Genomic DNA, 7,500 nt, shown 5'->3' on the forward strand with positions numbered 1-7,500 from the left:
GTATCACAAACACCACAAAAGGTTAGTATACTTATTAAACTCTCCAAAATTCTTACTTTTAATTAACTTGAACATTAAGTATTTACTAGCTATGCATTCATTTTCCTAATAATGTATGGAATACTAACGTTATTCAAGTCTTTGTTTAAGCTGCTATATGTAGTTATTTCTTTCTTTTCAGATGGAAGTGCAATGGCTATTTCATCTGAAGAATCAGCAAGTAGCAGCAGCCAAGAAATGGAGGAAGCTTTCATACCAAGAACGACTTCAGAGCCTCACTTTCCAAATCAGAGTGAGCTAGATGATTTAATCAGAGATTTAAATGTTACTAAGTCAGGAGCTGAACTTCTTTCATCAAGGCTGAAGGAATGGAATCTGCTACGGGAAGACTGCAGGCCATCTGTGTACCGGAAACGACATGAAGATTTTTGAAATTTACTATGACATTAGTAATGATCTATGTTACTGTAAAGGTGTGATTGGATTGTTTACTGCTATCGGAGTCAAGCATGATCCTTCAGAATGGCGACTGTGCATAGACAGCTCAACACGAAGTCGCAAAGCAGTGTTGCTCCATAATTGAATAAATATCCATCTTTGCCTCTTGCACACTCCGTGCAGAAGAAAGAAAACTATGATAATGTTAAACAACTTGACAAAATAAATTATGCTGAATTCCAGTGGGATGTTTGTGGTGATTTCAAGATGCTTGCCTTCTTGCTTGGTTTGCAAGAGGGATACACAAAGTATTCATGTTTCCTTTGCTAATGGGACAGCAGAGCTGATGATGATCATTACAAGAAAGTTTATTGTCCCCCACGATTGGAACTGCAGCCAAGAATGTTAAATGTTCTCAGACAGCCTCTAGTAGATTCCAACAAAGTCTGATTACCCCCACTTCATATTAAACTAGGATTGGTAAAGCAGTTTGGGAAGGTCTTAGATACTGGAGGAGAAGCTTTTCAAGAAATTCGTCTCATGTTTCCAAGATTATCTGAGGCTAAGATCAAGGGTGGCATATTTGTTGGACCCCAAGTAAATGCAATGTTGAAGTCGGAGAAACTGGAAAGAGCGATGACAAAAGTTGAAAAAGAAGCGTGGTGTGCATTTCGTGGTGTAGTTTGTGGATTCCTAGGAAATCACAAGGATCCTAATTACAAAAAAATGGTAGCAAAACTTACTGAGAACTTCAACAAACTGGATTGTCGTGTTCTTAAAGGCTCATTTTTTGCACTCTCACCTAGATTTCTTCCCTGAAAACGGGTGATGTCAGTGAGGAGCAGACCTTACCTTACCTTACCTTACAGACCTTACAGTTCGTTCGGGTTGCCCCAGGTCCCTCAGTGTGAGGCACCTCTAATGTCTACCAGAGAGTTGCTAGTACATCTTCCGGTATATTTTGCATCTTCCAATCTTGGATGGTCTGGGATGCAGTTAAGATGTTTGTCGAGCTTATTCTTAAACACATCTACACTCACTCCTGATATGTTCCTCAGATGAGCTGGCAACGCACTGAATAGACGCTGCATTATCGATGCTGGTGCGTAGTGGATTAATGTCCTGTGTGCTTTCCTTATTTTTCCTGGTATAGTTTTGGGCACTATTAATCTACCTCTGCTTGCTCTTTCTGATATTTTTAGTTCCATGATGTTTTCTGCTATTCCTTCTATCTGTTTCCATGCCTGAATTATTATGTAGCGTTCTCTTCTCCTTTCTAGACTATATAATTTTAAGGATTGTAGTCTTTCCCAGTAGTCAAGGTCCTTAACTTCTTCTATTCTAGCTGTAAAGGACCTTTGTACACTCTCTATTTGTGCAATATCCTTTTGATAGTGTGGGTACCATATCATATTGCAATATTCAAGTGGACTACGAACATATGTTTTATAAAGCATAATCATGTGTTCAGCTTTTCTTGTTTTGAAGTGCCGTAACAACATTCCCATTTTTGCTTTACATTTTGCCAAAAGAATTGCTATTTGATCATTGCATAACATGTTCCTATTCATCATCACACCAAGGTTTTTAACTGCTTCCTTATTTGTGATTGTCTCATTATTAGGTCCCCTATATGCATATAGCTTTCCTTCTCTGTCTCTATAATTTATTGATTCAAATTTATCAGAGTTAATTAAATACCATCTTATTTACCTCTGCCCAATCATATACTTTGTTAAGGTCTCTTTGTAGAGCGTTCCTATCTTCATCACAAGTAATTTCTCTACTTATTCTTGTGTCATCAGCGAAACTACTCACTACCGAATCCTTAACATTACTGTCTATGTCTTCAATCATAATAACAAACAGTATTGCAGCTAACACCGTACCTTGTGGCACACCGGATATTACCTTGGCTTCATCCGATTTCTCATCGTTTGCAATAACTATCTGTTTTCTGTTGTGTAAAAATTCTTTTAACCATATTCCTACTTTATCCACGATATTGTGTTTTCTAATTTTCTTCGCTAATATATTATGGTCTACCTTGTCAAAAGCTTTTGCAAAGTCTAGATAAACCACATCTGTTTCATTTCCGCTTTTCATATTTTTGAATATGTTCTCACGGTAGACTAACAGTTGGGTTTGTGTACTTTTTCCGGGTACGAAACCATGTTGTCCTATATTAAACAAATTATTTTTTATTAAATGTTTCATAATATTTTTCTTCATTACCCTTTCATACACTTTCATAATATGTGATGTTAGACTCACAGGCCTATAATTACTTGCCTCTAGTCTTGATCCACTTTTGAAAGTAGGGGTGATATATGCTAATTTTGTGGATCATCATAAATCTTGCCTGTATCTACACTTGTCTTAATAATATTCCAAGTGGCTTTGCGATAGAATGAACTACTTTCTTTAACAAAATAGCAGGAACTCCATCAGGCCCTGCAGTAGCTCCATTTTTAATTTCATTAATTGCCTGCACAATATCAGCTTCATTAATTACTATGTCAGCTAAATATTCACTATTTTCGTCCCTTACTTCTATATCATTATCTTCATTATCTATTGTAGGGGTGAATTCTCTCTTATATCGTTCTGCCAGTATGTTGCAAATTTCCTTTTTTTCATTCGTTAATCTCCCTTCAATTCTAAGAGGGCCTATTTCTATTCTTCTTTTATTCATCTTTTCGCGTATGTGTATAATAGTTTTTGGGTTTTGCTTGATATTTATTAGGGTTTTTTCTTCCAAGTCCCGTTTTTCATTTTCTTTTGATTGCATAATCTTTTGTTCTGCATTTTCTATCTTACTTTTTAGTTCTAGAACTTTCCATGCATTTTTTTCTTTTTCTTTTGCAAGACCTTTTTTCCACTTTCTGATTTTCTGGAACAAGATCCTTCTGTCTCTTGGTATGCATGACAGATGTTTACTTTTCTTCTTCGGTATATATTTATCCACTATTTTCTCTAATATTTTATATAATATCTCAGTATTTACCCTTATGTCATCACTTACGAAAATGTTATCCCAATCTTTGTTTAATTCTTCATTTATTTCTGACCATTTTATATTTTTACTGTAGAAGTTGTATTTTTCATTTCTTGCTTATCTCTGTTTTCACTTGCTTTGGAATGGACTGTTAATTCTATGACATTATGGTCTGAAATACTCGCATTATAAACTATTATTTCTTTAACATAATTCATCTCATTCACAAATACTAGGTCTAAAGTATTTTCCTTTCTTGTTGGCAGGTGATTTATTTGTTGAATGTTGTATTCTAGTAGCATATCTTATAGCTTTTCGAATTGCCTCTTACCTTCTGCACTACTATTACTCTCTTTTTTATATGTATAAGTACAACTACAATCTCCTATTCGTTCTTTCTATTCTACGAACGGAAAGTTGAAGTCTCCAGATAGGAGAATAGTCCAGTCCTTGTGATTTCTACATATATCATCCAATTTTTCTATTATTAAGTCAAACTCTTTAGTATTAGGAGGTCTATATATTACTATGATGCATTAATTTTTCAGATTCAAATTCTACCGCTATTAGTTTCACATTCTGAGTTACTATATTTCTCATATATTTTTCCTTGTTTTTTGTCTTTCCCATATATTGCGGTTCCCCCTTGATTCCTATTTTTTCTATCTGATCTATAAGTTTGGTACCCTTTTATTTGATCATCATTCTTTTTCCTAATGCATCAATTAGGATATTCACAAGGTTCACCTTATTCATTTTCTTTGTCGGAATATGTTGGTTTATGTATATTCGTCAAAGCACTTCTGATCTTAAGAAAAGAGTTATCATCAAAGCATTTAAAGTGCAGAATTGTATTGGTTCTTTTTGTTCTAACTAATATTGTACTTCCTAAATACCTTTCAATACATGGAAAAGTACGCACTGTAGTGTAATTATCCTTAGAATATTAGAATAGGTTAAACCAACATGCAGCTGTAGAGAAAAGTTGGCTATAGAACGGGAAAATATGAAATTAAGAATAAATTAAAAACTATCGATAATACATCAAAACGAGTGTAATTTTATAATTCAGTGGCTAAAAATACTTATAGAAACATAAAAAAAATGCAAATAAACAAAATTTCGAAATCATCGATCAGGCTCCTGATCAATCATTGTACGAGGCACAGAACACTCGAATTGTGCCGATAAAGCTTCGGAGCAACGTTTACTTATTTCTGTGTAACGATAAATTCACTATTAAATATACGTAATTGTCTTCATCTTCACAGATAAACAATTATGTATGTTATTTACTAAACTAGATTTTACAACCCCAACCACCCCACCCATCTCTCTCTCTCTCTCTCTCTCTCTCTCTCTCTCTCTCTCTCTCTCTCTCTCTTAATCTGTGTTTGTCTCTGTCTGTCTCGCTTTCTCTTTTGCTGGTTAATCTCCAATGAAATAATGAATGAAGAATTGAACCTCTCTCTCTCTCTCTCTCTCTCTCTCTCTCTCTCATAGTACTCCACCACATAAGAACTGTTAATGGTGGTTTTCAGTCCTTCAAATTCTGTGTTCATGTACCGTTGGATCCTATGTGTTTTGGCTTTAAGCCTCTGTTTTATATCCTCTATTGTGTTGTTTGGTCCCTTCTCCCGCGCCTTGTATTTGTCGTTCAGTTCCTCCCCTCTTTTCTTGCTTCTCAGCCTCTTTTCTGCCATCTCTTTCAGTTGACTCAAGTCAGATCTCATCACCATGATTTGTTTTTCCGGGCGCCTTTTCCAAGGCGGATGCTGTTTTGGTTTCTGTTGGGGTGTTTGTGATGGTGGTGTTGGTGTTTGTATCCCCACGAGTTCTGCTGCTATAGCAGAGTCCAGCTAACTTTGCAGATAAGTCCTGCCCACTGATTATGTCACGACCATTCCTTGAAGCTGATTGGTTGGAAATAGCTTCGAAAAGCTGGTTAATCTGTGGTTCTTTTCGTCTTCATGTATTTTGCAATGGTTGTTTTACCGAACTAAAATGCGTTGTGCTGGTTATCAAAAGGAAACGTTACATTATCTCCTGAAATAAAATCATAGTACGCGTCTCCATACATACATATATATATATATATATATATATATATATATATATATATATATATATATATATATATATATATAAAGGGAAAATATCACGCGTTGCTGCAATGTTGTGTTTCTCAAATGAGGTTCAGCTGAAAACGGATGTGACAGGGAATGTCTGCGTTCGAATCGGTGCACTTGAATCACTGGGCAATGGTAATTGACGTCTGATATTGTCAAGCGTATTTACCATTCTAAATTTAAGCACAAAGACTTTCTCAATGCTATGTAGACTCGTATTTCATAACTTCGTGAAATTGTAGTACATTTTAATAGTCATAGTATCGATTTAATTGGAATCGTTAACTCATTCGGGGGGATAACAAGCAGCGACTGCTCTCTACAACACCAGATTATACCTTTGTCTAATGAAAGGTTACAGTATGATTGGCTGTACATTTTGTACAAGTCATGTTGGATATAACTTGTTGACAATTTCCTTAAGGATATCATCTCCTTTCGAATTAGCAGGATCATAAAAAAATGAAATAGACCTATAAGTCCTATGTCATTTTGTCGGTTTACGCAGACTAAACACAGACCTATTCATATAATACTTGTGTAAAGAATTATCCGCCTACTCTTTGTTAACTGAAATTTAGTCATTTGTTTGGATTAAAAGTAATAGAGATCTTTATGAACAACACACACACACACACACACACACACACACACACACACAGAGAGAGAGAGAGAGAGAGAGAGAGAGAGAGAGAGAGAGAGAGAGAGAGAGAGAGTGAGTCTTGTGTATCCTTTTGTCCAACAGGGGAATCTACAAGAATGCCCCCAAAACCAAGTGATTCATGGACTTCCCACAGACTGATTTGGACCATCTCATACATAACTTTTCAGCCATCATATATTTTTCTTATTTCGTTAAGTATCTTATGATGCCTTCCTACAATAGCCTTCATTTTCATAGAAATGCTACTGCAGCCTTATATATTTACTCATCACAGTAATATAATTGGTTATCCCTTTGGTAAATATATTTTTAATATAGTTCATTGAAAGCAGTTTGATAGTTGTTTGTAAGGCTGAGACAGTCCTAAGACACAACCACAAGTTTTACTTTTATTTTCTGTGGTATAAGTGGCGTTTCAATTATTATGGCCATCCACGCATGTATGTGTATGTGCTCTTGCTTATACGTGTACATTCCATTTTATGCATTATGTCGTGGAGTTCAAACTACTGTATTAATTAAAAGCTAATCTGTTTCCTACAGATACAGGTAGAAAACTATTTGCAATAAGAAATTGACGTTTGGGCTCATGCTCTGCCATTGCCTCAATATATAAGAATTTTATGTCCAGACCTATGCTCAGCCATTGCCTCAAAACAAGAAATTTACGAGTAGGCCTATGCCCTGTTATTGCCTCAAAATATACAAATTTGATCCGAAGCCTTTACCTTGCCATTGCTTCAAGATATAAGAAATTGACAATAGGCCTATACCCTGCCATTGCCTCAAAACTTAATAAATTGCCGTGTAGGCCTAATCTCTCAATGATATCAACATTTTACATGCAGGAATATGATGAATTCATACCCTAACATCGGAACTGGCTGGTTAAGTCTATGCTTCATTTCAATTAATGTGGTCTATGTCGTTTCGCTTATATAGGCCAACAACAATTAATACAAAAAAAAGCAGGATGCGTGCGTATTTAGGCTGCTCCTGGGAAAAAAAATTAAAAAGATGCACAGGCAAAACAATCCAAGATCTTCATTATGATATATAACTTTATATATCTTTTATCGGAGATATCAATTGCATACCTCACAACTCTAGAACTCAAATTTGTGGTGTCATGATTCGTGCACGAAACTCAACATTACCGAACAGAGTCAAATCCGTACTGGTAATCATTTGGACTATTAACTAGTGATGTCATTCCCACTTCGAGAACTAGCCAATCACAAGCGAGCAGTTGGCAGGGCTTAGCTTCAAAG

The sequence above is a fragment of the Macrobrachium nipponense genome, chromosome 27 (genome assembly GCF_015104395.2).
Source record: "Macrobrachium nipponense isolate FS-2020 chromosome 27, ASM1510439v2, whole genome shotgun sequence".
Lineage (NCBI taxonomy): Eukaryota > Metazoa > Arthropoda > Malacostraca > Decapoda > Palaemonidae > Macrobrachium > Macrobrachium nipponense.